The following is a 13,485-nucleotide window of genomic DNA, read 5'->3' on the forward strand; positions in this document are numbered from 1 at the left end:
AATCCAAGTCATTGGAGTTGCTAATCAACTCATCATCTCATTACAGAGTGTTGGATCTGGCCCTTTTTGCAGAGTAATCCCCAAACTCTTTGCCTTTTTCCTCCTATTTTTCTGACCGTTTTATGTTGGCTGTAGGACTCTGGGCACTCTACCAATGCTAACCAGTGCTAAAGTGCATGTGCTCTCTGTCTATATTGTATTGGTGATTGGTTTTATCCATGATTGGCATATTTGATTTACTAGTAAGTCCCTAGGAAAGTGCACTCGGTGTGCCCAGGGCATGTCAATCAAATTCTACTAGTGGGCCTGCCGTACTGATTGTGCCACCCACATGAGTAGCCCTTCAATCATGTCTCAGGCCTGCCACTGCAGTGTCTGTGTGTGCAGTTTTGAACTGCCATGTCGACCTGGCAAATGTACCCACTTGCCAGGCCCAAACCTTCCCTTTTACTACATGCAAGGCACCATCACGGTAGGCCCAAGGTAGCCCCATGGGCAGAATGCAGTATATTTAAAAGGTAGGACACGTGCTGGTGTGTTTTATATGTCCGGATAGTGAAATACTGCTAATTTATTTTTCATTATTGCTATCTCTCCCATGAGTTATCATTAGAGCTGTCCTATAACCTCTTACAAGTGTAACTTCCAATTGGGAAGAGATGGTGATTTGGAGTTTAGGGTCCCTGAACTCACAATTTAAACATACATCTTTTTGTGAAGTTGTTTTTTTAATTGTGTGTTGGAAAATGCCACTTTTAGAAAGTGCAAACAACTATTACAACAGTGGTTGGTTTTGATTAAAAGCATTTTACTGAAGGAACAGTTAATTAATAAACTGGACCTGTGTTTTCATATCACAATACATTAGATATGATTAATACATTTTGAACAAGTCATAAAAAGGAAAAACACCTCTTCAACACAAATCTGATCAGTAAAATGAACCGATGACACTGAAATCATAAACAAATTAGTAATAATGGTTTAACAAACTACTGTGAACATTAATAGCGAAAATAACAAAAATTCAGTGCATGAAGGCACAAATCAATCATTCGAACCAGTCCACTGTTTTTTTAACCGAAGGGTTATATCATGGCAGATCAAAAGTAGCCTGACTCTATCGGAACTGCCACCCGGGTTCCAAAACATCTAATATGGATGGGTCAATGGGTATGCATCTTGGTTCCGCTGTCCATATGGATGCAATGAACATGACATTCCCAATGGTTCTGGCCAACGTGTTTCGAACCACTAATCTCTATGGGTTCTAGTCAGGTCTTTGGGCTGGTGTATCTAAAGAAGTTCTCCCTTGCAAAACGAAACGATTTAATGAGAGAGAAATCATTATTGAAGGAGTAAGTGATGAATAGTGTTTGCACTATAGGGTGTTTTTAAGGTAGAAGTGTGACACTGTTAACAATGCACGGTTTACTTTGTGTTTTGTACACTGGTGGCTATATAGTTCTTGGGGATTTAGTATTTGTGCACCCATTTTGGTGTTAAGAGAATACACCTGCTGACCTGTCTTCCTTTGGTGTAAGGCAATACTTTAAGTATTACTCAGATGTTGTTGAAAATTATGTGTTATTTATTATACGTATGTATTTCTGTACTAGATACATGGTGCAACTTTGGTCCTGATGATGGTCTCGGTGGATAACCTTACAGATAAAGAGACCGAAACGTCGACGCTATGACACTGTTTTGACGCAAAGAAATTTCATTTGTTGTCAATATACATTACAATTGCTGAAATTATATGACCAACTGTGGATGGTATATATTGGAGAGAAAAGTGTCAATAACTACTGCTGATGTTCTATACTAAGACAGTAGTTTGTGTTGCCAATGTTTGAATTTAATTTGTGTATTTCGGATGTACATGTATGAAACAAATGATAATATTCATAAAGTAAAAATAATCATTTCAGATAAAAACAAATACAAAAGAATGAACTGTGGTCCTCTTTTTGTATATATATTTTTCTGTATCTGAGTATTTGATAAATTAAGTTCACTGCGGTGACTATTGAATTGATTGATAGAAGTCGAATAAATCCTCAAGGATTATTTTTGTGATATACATTATACCCAATTCCTTGGGGTTAAGCGGGTTGCCCTATCAATCAATCAATCATAGGCATTTATAAAGCGCACTACTCACCCGGAGGGTCTCAAGGCGCTAGGGGGGGGGGGGGGGGTCCGCAACTGCTCGAACAACCAGGTCTTGAGCTTCTTCCTGAAGGAGAGGTGGTCTTGGGTCAGGCGTAGTTCGGTAGTTCGGTGGGGAGGGCGTTCCAAGTCTTGGCGGCCAGGTGGGAGAAGGATCTACCTCCTGTTGTCGCTCTGTGGATGCGGGGGACGGCTGCGAGGGCGAGACTGGTCGAGCGGAGGTGGCGTTTGGGAGCATAGAAGTTGAGGCGGCTGTTGAGGTAGGTCTGGCCTTGGTTGTGTAGGGCTTTGTGTGCGTGGGTGAGGAGCCGAAAGGTGATTCTTTTGTTGATCGGGAGCCAGTGCAGGTCTCTCAGGTGTCTGGAGATGTGAGTTCGTCTGGGGACGTCGAGGATGAGTCTCGCCGAGGCGTTCTGGATCCGCTGGAGTCTCTTCTGGAGCTTGGCGGTGGTACCGGCGTAGAGGGCGTTGCCGTAGTCCAGTCGACTGGTGACGAGGGCCTGGGTGACTGTTTTCCTGGTCTCGGTGGGGATCCACCGGAAGATCTTACGTAGCATGCGCAGGATGTTGAAACAGGACGAGGAGACGGCGTTGACTTGTCTGGTCATGGAGAGGGAGGAGTCCAGGATGAAGCCCAGGTTGCGTGCGTGGTCTGTCGGTTTGGGTGCGTTGCCCAGGGCGGGGGGCCACCAGGAGTCGTCCCAGGCGGAGGGTGAGGAGCCCAGGATGAGGACTTCCGTCTTGTCTGTGTTCAGTTTCAGGCGGCTGGTCGTCATCCACTCGGCCACGTTTTTCATCCCTTCGTGTAGGTTGGCTCTGGCGGTGGCGGGGTCGTTGGTCAGGGAGAGGATCAGCTGGGTGTCATCGGCGTAGGAGATGATGTTCAGGTTGTGTTGGCGTGCGATGGCCGCAAGGGGGCTCATGTAGACATTGAAGAGGGTGGGGCTGAGCGAGGAGCCCTGAGGGACGCCGCAGGTGACTTCCGTGGCTTCTGATCTGAACGGGGGCAGGCGGACTCTCTGTGTCCTTCCGGTGAGGAAGGAGATGATCCATTCCAGTGCCTTCTCCTTGATCCCGACGTTGCTGAGGCGCTGCACTAGGGTGCGGTGGCAGACAGTGTCGAATGCCGCGGAGAGGTCCAGGAGGATGAGGGCCGCTGTTTCTCCGTTGTCCAGCAGGGTTCGGATGTCGTCTGTGGCAGCGATGAGGGCGGTCTCGGTGCTGTGGTTGGCCCGGAAGCCTGACTGGGAAGGGTCGAGGGAACCAGTCGTCTCGAGGAAGGCTGCCAGTTGCTTGTTGATGGTCTTCTCGATGACTTTGGCTGGAAACGGGAGGAGCGAGATGGGGCGGTAGTTCTTGAGTTCGGTGGGGTCCGCCGTTGGTTTCTTTAGCAGAGCGCTGAGTTCGGCGTGCTTCCAGCTCTCAGGGAAGGTGGCGGTGTTGAGGGAGGTGTTGATGATGTCCCGCAGGTGGGGTGCGATGACAGCGTCGGCCTTGTTGAAGATGTGGTGAGGGCAGGGGTCGGTTGGGGAACCGGAGTGGATGGAGTTCATCGTGCTGATGGTGTCTTCGAGGTTGATCGGTGTCCAGGCGTTGAGGGTGGTGGTGGGGGGCGTTGGTTTGGTCGTGGGGAGCGTTGGTTGTGTTCTGAAGCTGTTGTGTATGTCAGCGATCTTGTTGTGGAAGTAGGAGGCGAGGGAGTTGCAGAGGTCTTGCGATGGGGTGATGTCGTTGGTTCCGGCGTTGGGGTTGGAGAGCTCTCTGACGATGTTGAAGAGTTCCTTGCTGTTGTGTGCGTTGTTGTCCAACCGGTCCTTGAATGCTGTTTTCTTGGTGGCGTGGATCAGTTGATGGTGCCTTCGGGTGGCGAGCTTGAGGGTAGTCATGTTGTCCGGCATTGGGTCTCTTCTCCATGCTTTCTCGAGGGCTCGGCAGTTCTTCTTGGAGCTCTTGAGTTTGTCGGTGAACCAAGGGGCCTTCTTGCTTCCGGGTCTGCTGGGTGGGGTCCTCAGAGGGGCGAGCTCGTCCGCGCAGGTGGAGATCCATTTCGTGAGGTTGTCGGCGGCTTGGCTGGGGTTCGGTGAGCTGGCGGGAGGGTGCTGGCTCAGGGATGCGGTGAGTTGTTCGGCTGTGATCTTGTTCCAGCTTCTTCGTGCGGCCTGTTGCTGGTGGTGGTGGACCGTGGTTCTTTTGAAGGTGAAGTGGATGCAGCTGTGGTCCGTCCAGTGGAGTCCAGTGGCGTGGCTGAAGGAGATGTCTTTGCTGGACGAGAAGATGGCGTCGAGTGTGTGTCCGGCGAGGTGGGTGGGGGTGGTCACCAGCTGCTTGAGTCCGAGGGTGGCGAGGTTGTCAAGCAGGGTGGTGGTGTTGCGGTCGTTGTTGTTCTCCAGGTGGAAGTTGATGTCCCCGAGGAGGATGTAGTCGGCTGAGGGGAGGGTGTGCGGGCTGATGAAGTCGGCGATGTCTTCGCTGAATTGAGTGCGTGGTCCCGGGGGTCGGTAGATCAGGGTGCCTCTGAGGGTGGTCTTGGGGTCGGTGTGGATCTGGAAGTGCAGGTGTTCGGCGGATGTCAGGGTGTTGTCGGCGTTGGTCGAGATACGGATGGTGTCTCTGTGGATGATGGCGATGCCTCCTCCAGTCTGGTTGTCGCGGTCTCTCCGGATGATCTTGTAGCCCTCTGGGACGGCGATGGCGATGTCGGGCGCTGAGGAGTCGTTCATCCAGGTTTCCGTGAGGAAGGCAACGTCAGGAGCTGTGGTGTCGAGGAGGTTCCAGAGTTGAACGGCGTGTCTGTGGACGGAGCGGGTGTTGAGCAGGATGCACTTGAGGTGGTTGCTGCTGGTGTTCGGCTTGGCGGGTGCTGGTGCGGGGCAGGTCCGGATGCAGGTGAACTTGCAGGTGAGGCAGCTGAAGGGTCCGTGGGTGCGTCTCGGGGTGGCTCGGTAGCACCCGGGGGTTCGGCCGGTGTTGAGTGCGTTGAGGGTGGCGGCATCGTAAGTCCGGCGGGTGGGCTGGGGTCTGCGGGGGCCAGGGGTCCTGGCACTGGGCGCGGTCCAGGCGCGGACGGGCGCAGACGGGCTTACCTTTGGCGCACCTTCGGCGCTCATTCGGTGCTCCCGCTGCGCGCGTCCGCTGCGCGGTCGCTCTGGGGGCGTCATAAGAGGGGAGCCGGGAGGGAGGGTCTGCGGGGAGGCGGGGAGCGCGGGAACCAATCGGTGGGCGGGGGCGGGGTCTCGTGGGCAGCGGCGGGAACCAGGGGGCTCGGTGGCGGCGCTTGGCGGCCCTGTGGCGGCTGGGGCGGCGCTCGGCGGCCCTGTGGTGGCTCAGGCGGCAGGCGGCAGCAGGAGGTCCAGCAGGTAAGGAGCAGGCGGGAGGTGTGGGAGCGACCAGGCCGAGGGCACAGTGGTCACACCTGGGACGGGGGAGAGGGTCCCCTTAAGAGGGGAGCCGGGAGGGAGGGTCTGCGGGGAGGCGGGGAGCGCGGGAACCAATCGGCGGGCGGGGGCGGGGTCTCGTAGGCAGCGGCGGGAACCAGGGGGCTCGGTGGCGACGCTTGGCGGCCCTGTGGCGGCTGGGGCGGCGCTCGGCGGCCCTGTGGTGGCTCAGGCGGCAGGCGGCAGCAGGAGGTCCAGCAGGTAAGGAGCAGGCGGGAGGTGTGGGAGCGACCAGGCCGAGGGCACAGTGGTCACACCTGGGACGGGGGAGAGGGTCCCCTTAAGAGGGGAGCCGGGAGGGAGGGTCTGCGGGGAGGCGGGGAGCGCGGGAACCAATCGGCGGGCGGGGGGGCGGGGTCTCGTGGGCAGCGGCGGGAACCAGGGGGCTCGGTGGCGGCGCTTGGCGGCCCTGTGGCGGCTGGGGCGGCGCTCGGCGGCCCTGTGGTGGCTCAGGCGGCAGGCGGCAGCAGGAGGTCCAGCAGGTAAGGAGCAGGCGGGAGGTGTGGGAGCGACCAGGCCGAGGGCACAGTGGTCACCCTATTGTTTGATATATCTAAAGAAGAATATGCATGGCATGTTTGTACACTGTCATCAAAGAACTCTCTCAATAAAGCTACATTGAAACAGACTGCAGGGAATATTACCTTGTGTCTTCAATGGAAGGCTTATTCAAACTTCAATGCTGTTATGCGCAAGGATGATGACTGGTTTCTTTCTTTAAAAATCTCCAAATTGTTTGCAGTCTGAAACCAAGCAAACCCAATATTTTTATAACCACATGGCCTAGATATTTCACAACTAACGAAACACAAGTGTGTACGAATTAGGCTTAAAGGATTCAGAAAACATCACTAATGTGCTTGAAATTGAAATACACACATTACAATTGCTGCAGAGAAAATGTTTGAACAGATGCTTGCAGGAAGGGGTTTCTTTGTTTTGTAATTAAAGTCAGTTATGAGTACTTCTATGACTAAACAAGTGTTGTGCTCGAACTGCAAAACCTGCCTGGGCACATGCTAAATTCAGCAAAAGTGGATAACACTTACATAGTTTATTGCAAGACACAAGTCCCTTGTGCTTCTATGTTCAAACAAATGGGCATTTTCTTGCTCTATGGTTCTGTGCCTTTACCTGCTTGTGGAATCCACATCTAAGGAAGGGTGACAGATGGGCTGTTTGTGCATTCACTTTAGACAGTCACCCAATGGGAGCTGAGGTGTTCCCTGCATATTCTGATGGACCATCACCAGCTGATGGGTCTTCCTGAGCTAGAATAGTGGGAGGAGTGTCACTTACACCTGAATAGGGGTGTGCCTGTCCTCACACAAAGCTGTTTCCACCCCTCTGTGGTGTGTCTGGATCTGGAGCCAGGTCAGGGAAAAACAAGGTGTTGTGAACTACAAGCTTTCCTTTAAAGTTTGCCTACTTCAAAAGCAGAAAATGGTATACGTACTGGAGCTGTGACACCATAACTTCAGAACACTTCTGGACTAAGAGGGCATTCTGCAGGAAGAAGAGCAGGATGCTGTAGGAGGGGAACTGACACTCTGCTTGTTACTTTGTTGTGCAGCTGCTTCTGTTTTGGGAGTGAAAGAACTGGACTTTGCTTTCTGCATCCTGTTTCCAAGGTTCTCCAAGTGCCTTGTGTGATTGCGTCCTGTTAAGAAGTCTCAGGGCCACCAAAGACTTACCTTACCAGTGCCCGGGCTCTTCTGCTGAGAGCCCTGACTTGCCAAGTGGTGCCAAATCCAGTTTTGTGCCCTTGGAAGTGCAAATTGGTGAGAAAATCCATGCATCAACTCTCAGCACCTGTTTTTTCAATGCAGCATCTCCGTGCGGCTAAAGAATCGATGTAGCACCTGCTTTCTGGCTGAAAAATCACCACAGACTGAGTCACAGGCACTGTGTCACCAACGTCTGTGGCACCTGCTCCAACTCCAATGTAGCCTCTGCTTGGTCACTGAAGAATCGACACATCGCCTCGTTCACAGCTGTGAAATCAATGCAGCGCCTGCATCACCACCGTCACATCCATGCAGTACGTCTGGATTTTCAATGCATCATCACTCGATGCCATCTCTTCATCAACGCCGACCCTCCAATTCCAATCAGGAACTGATGCATCACCTCCCCTGGCAGTAAGGAACCAACGCATCCCCTACCCTGGGAGTAAGGAATTGATGCATCACATATTTGAATTTTGACGCATCCAAGGTACTTTGTCCTAAAACAAATGCATCCATTGCCTGGTTCATATTTGAATTTTGACGAGGGAAGTGAGGCCACACCCCCCTCTTCCCCATTATAATGTGCCTTGGCCGGACGCGCAGCGGACGTGCGCTGCGGGCGCGCCGCCAGCGCGCCGAAGGTGCGCCAAAGATAAGCCCGTCTGTGCCCGTCCGGGCCCAGCCGGGCCTAGGGCCAAAACCTATGCCCGCTGTGAGAGGGGGACACATTAGCTATACACGAGGAGACCTTCTGCTACTTAGATCTCCGAAAAATACTAACTGCCATGATATATATAAAGGAGGAAAGGTATTCCGCAACTGCGAGATATGCAGCTTACCTCCCCCTGTTAATAAACAGTACTCCCCTCAAATGGCCCTTCTGAACTGTAGATCTCTCCCTAAACACTCTCTCGAGATTAACTTCCTACTTCAGGACCATAAGTTGGATATACTATTTCTCACAGAGACGTGGCTGACACTCAATTCTGAGGCTGATATTGTACGCGCTCTCCCCCAAGGATTCCTTATCCACCTTCAGAATAGGCCCGTTGATAGAGGAGGCGGTCTCGCCATACTTTATAGGGATAAATATGTATGTAGAGCAAAAGATAGCGGCATCGCAGATTGCGAAAGCTGTTACTTCTCTTTACAAATGTCACCTGCAATCTCCCTTTCCGGCCTACTGATATACCGTCCACCGGGTTGCCTTAACCATTTCACGGGTGCCCTGATGGAAACTGTCACGGTACTGGCATCCTCAACTCCAAATTTTATGATTTTGGGAGATCTCAATCTCCATTTTAATGACCCTCTTGACTTGGTGGCATCCGACATCCACCTCGACCTTGCTTGCTATGAGTTGGGACTGATCAATACAGAGGCGACACATATCAAAGGACATCTGCTCGACCCGATTTTTACCAACGCTCACGCAATGACAGCTAGACCACCCTATCCTCTACCGTGGACAGACCACTTCTTGATCCCTTTTTCCTGGCAAGTCGTGCCCACCTCACCTCCACCCTCCAATTCGCGTGTCATGGATAGGGCTTGGTCCAAACTCTCTGTTGAGAATTGGATTTCCAACCTAGAACTTTCCCACCCCCCCTCAGTTCCTGATCCTGTAGTTGCAGATACGAACTTTGAAAACTGGCTTACCAACTCACGTGACACTATCCTCCCCAATAAAATGATTCAGAAAAAGGAGAAGAGAGCTCTTTCTGCCCCCTGGTACATGACCGAGCTGAAACTCCTAAGAAAAGGATGCAAGAAGCTGGAGCGCTGCTGGAGGAAAGACTGGGCAGGATCCAGCAAAGATGAGTACCGCACCGCTATGAAAGCATATAAGGCTGCTCTTCGCAGCACTAAGAGACAATTCTTCGATGAAAGAATCAAAAATTCTTCTAATTCCTCTAGAGAAACCTTCCTAATCATCAAGGAACTGCTCAAGGTGCCTGAACCCCCTCTGGCCCAAGACATCTCAGGGACCAAATGCAACAAATTGGCGAATTACTTTGACGCCAAAATTCATAACATCTTAGCTACCTTGCCCGAAGCCGATCATGGAATGGATATAAACAATCGGCTTACAACACCCGACATTCAGCTCGATGCCTTTGGTCCAGTGTCAGTGGACGAGGTACTCAAAACTCTAGCCGACATCAAAAGCGGTTCTCCTAGCGATCCGGTACCCATGCGGATCCTGAAGCAGATTGCAACCACCATTGCCACTCCTGTCACTGACCTTATTAAAGCCTCGCTTTCGCAGGGAGTGGTCCCTCCGGGCTGGAAGAGAGCCATTGTGAAAGCTCTCCTTAAAAAGCCTCTCCTAGACCCGGCAGAATTGGCCAATTATAGGCCAATTTCACTTCTCCCCGGACTCAGCAAGATCGCAGAAAGATTAGTTAATCAGAAACTCTCCCATTTCCTGGAGTCCAATGGCCTTCTTCGGAACTCACAAACGGGCTTTCGCCCTGGACAGGGTACGGACACCGCCCTTCTGGCAGTCGTTGAGGAGGCCAGATGCATCATGGATTCAGGAGGATCAGTGGCAGTGATCCTCCTGGACCTAAGTGCAGCCTTCGATACGGTTAACCATCAGGTCCTAATTCAGCGACTAACAGACATAGGTGTGGCAGGGACAGCTTTGTCCTGGCTTATTTCATTCCTTTGCAACCGCACCTTCCAGGTTTGGGAAAATAACTTACGGTCGGTGGCAATTCCCCTCCAGTGTGGGGTACCACAAGGCTCATCCTTAAGCCCCACATTATTTAATGTGTACATGGCCCCACTGGAGGAGGTGGTTGCCCCGTTTGGAATCAAAATCGTGAGCTACGCTGACGACACTCAATTGGTTGTCTCCCTTTCCCAACCTGCCCAGTGCCCGGACACCCTCCACTCCTGTCTATCAAAAATCTATACCTGGATGTGTGAATCCTCTCTAAAACTGAATAGGTCTAAGACCAAAATCATGTTATTAGGCCATGAAGGATCCACACTGCCTCCGAACATCTGGCCCACCTGTCTAGGGGAGCCCCCTTCCCCAAAAACTGAGATCAAAAGTCTGGGGGTCTGGATGGAACAGGATCTTTCTTTCAAGACTCAAGCAAAAAAAATGGCAGGAGCCTGTTTTGGCCTCCTCCGATCGGCTCGGAAAGTTTTGCCTCTTCTTCCGCAGCCATCTAGGAAGCTGCTGATCCAAGGACTGATCCTGTCCAGATTGGACTATATTAACGCTATCTTCCTGGGTGCACCGGAAACTACATTTAACAAACTCCAACAGATCCAGAATGCTGCAGCACGGCTTCTTACGGGCACCTCAGTCAGAATGTCAGCTAAACCGGCACTTAAATTGCTGCACTGGCTCCCAATACGCGAAAGAGTTAAATTCAAATCCCTATGTATTGCACACAAACTGTTGCATGGTAAGGGGCCCCCCATTCTGAAGAACCTTATCGTACCCTATAAAGCCAACAGACCACTCCGTTCAGATTTTGAACGTTTGGTCACTGTGCCGAGAGTAAAAAAGGCACGCACAGGAGGACGGCGATTCTCGGTAAACACAGCTAAACTGTGGAACTCCCTGCCCTTGAAACTACGGGCTGAATCCTGCCATCTGAGGTTTCGAAAACTCTTGAAAACCCACTTAATCCGTAATCTTGCCTTACTATCTCTCTGGTCTCTCTGTTCTGGTTTAGCGCTGGGATGCTTTCGGGTAGCTACACGCTCTATAAATCCCTCATTCATTCATTCATCCATGGATTTCTATGGATTCAACTTATTTAATCTTTGAAAAGTGACATATTGACTTGTGAAATGCAGATTTTTGCCATTTTGGTCTTGTTTTATTCACATAAATATTGGCTATTTTTCTAAATGGGTTTGGACTCATTTTATAGCAATTTCACTGTGTTACATTATGAGTAAAATGGCTTGACACATTGCCTCCGAAATAAGCCTGACAGCTCATACCAAGCTACCAAGGGGTTGAGCAGGGGTTATCTTAGCTGTGTGACTCCCTCACACTGACTAGAGTGAGGGTCCCTGCTTGGACAGGGTGTTAACCACTGCCAACTAGAGAGCCCGTTTCTAATAGTTAGTTAGACCCAGACGAAGGGCATAGTGCTGTTCAATCTCAAGTGGCAGCTGGCGAACGTTGGCCTAGATGACAAGAGAGGGGAAGATTGACCCTGCAAGAAGGAGGTAAACTTACTGCAAATCTGGAAGACACAGTGTACTCGGATCTAAGTGATGCTGGAGAAGGAGAAGAAAAAACACTCAGAAGGTCAAAGAGAGTGAGGATGCCTTGTCGGAAGTACTCTTCTCCTGAGTGGACATATTTCTTTGCAAATGGCCGGGAATTTGAATTGTACGATCCTGAAAAATTAGTGGAAGCTCATCAGAATCTGAGGGCACTTGATCTACAGTGTGTGCTCATGTTTAAACTTACTTTGCTACTAAGACTCTGTGCTTTGAGGTATTTCATTTTTAAGGTGACCGAGCTTCCATTCCTGGAAGCAAATGAGTATCCTGTGTTAGTCAATGAACTGAAACACTTTGTTTTGGAACTGATCATCAGTGAGCTTGTTATACAAGGAAAAAGGTACCCCCTATTACTTTTAGGTCTAAGAGGAGGGGGAAATAACAAGAACTGTAAAACAACCTCTTATCTGACCTATTTCAGTTCAACATTGGCAATTGCTCAAAAAGACATTTCCCCATAAACACAGTCTTATCACAATTTCTTTTTCTTTTATGATTTTATTATTTATCAAAACATTTATATATTTTCTTTTTTTATATATAGTATTTATATTTTTGATGCTCATACAGTCATAAAAAACATTTACAAATATTCACAAATTCATATACTTTTTTGTAGTGTTATGCATAAAAGATCAAATCTCTAAATTGTGGTAACCCCCACACTGAACCATCATACCTCCATTCTCACCTATCATTCTCTTCAATCATACTACCAAGCATACCACACAAAAAATGACATTAAAATTCAGAACTTTGATGGGATCCTACTCAGTTTTTCTTTCTATCGTAATTTTAAATTTTGACTTTCACACTTAGAAATTTGCTTATTGTTTCTTATTAATTCTTTTTCTCGTCTGTATCTCGGGTAGGATTCCCAGATGTCTAAGAAACGGTCTATGCATGTTTCGGTGAAAAAACTATTTGTATCACCTTCATCAGGACCAAATATACAAAGATTCCTTTAAATCTGTATAGTGGCAGGGGGTTATATTAGTTGTGTGACGTGAAGTTGTTTCTAGTTCTAAAGGTTTCCTTGTCCTCAAGTACAAATCGTTAAGTTAATGTACCATCAGGGATTCATTTTTCCCTGATTGTATGTTCTTAACAAGGGCAAGGTGATTTTCACCGTGTAACTGACATTGCTGTTAAAATATAATAATGAAACTTATGGATCTATAATATAAACATTGGACACAGAAGAGATTGCGTACTGGATAAGCATTGAGCACAAATCGCACTCTGACCTTCGTAGAGTACAGAGAATACCCAAGAACTTGAGAAATTATTGGGAATGGATTGTCTGCTGTGGGAACATGGTTTGGCAATTTGGGAAGAGGCATATTGGGTGCTATCTTGAAGCCTGCTTTGATAATTGCTTTTTGTGTAATATTTCTGTTCTTGATCTTCAAAGCATATAGATATGTTCAAGTTAGACAGGGAGTGAAGAGGAAAAGGGCAAATGAAGAGCTAGAGGAGAGTCAGAGTAGATACTATGACGAAACGTCTGGAGGACTCAAGAAGAAAAATTATTAAGACCATACGGTTTTAAATGGTTTGTCTGATAAGATCAAATTGTTATCTGTGATGGCTCGATATGCCATCAGAGGGGAGACTAGAGCAACATAAAATTGGCTCTACCCTCATTATCCTTGATTAGGTCATATTTGTATATTGATGCCTTATGTATTTATGAGATCTAATGTAACAAGCAACAGAAAAGTGCACTTAAAGAACATGTGGAGTGCACGGGCTATGTAATCATGACATATAAATGTGCGTGTTCACTAATGCTTTGCTTTCAGTAATAACGAGTTGTAGTTTATATGCATTTGTAATAAGATGTGTTGCTTTTTGTATTTACATTCATAACGTGACTGTTC

Source organism: Triturus cristatus, chromosome 3_2 (assembly GCF_964204655.1).
Source record: "Triturus cristatus chromosome 3_2, aTriCri1.1, whole genome shotgun sequence".
Taxonomy (NCBI): domain Eukaryota; kingdom Metazoa; phylum Chordata; class Amphibia; order Caudata; family Salamandridae; genus Triturus; species Triturus cristatus.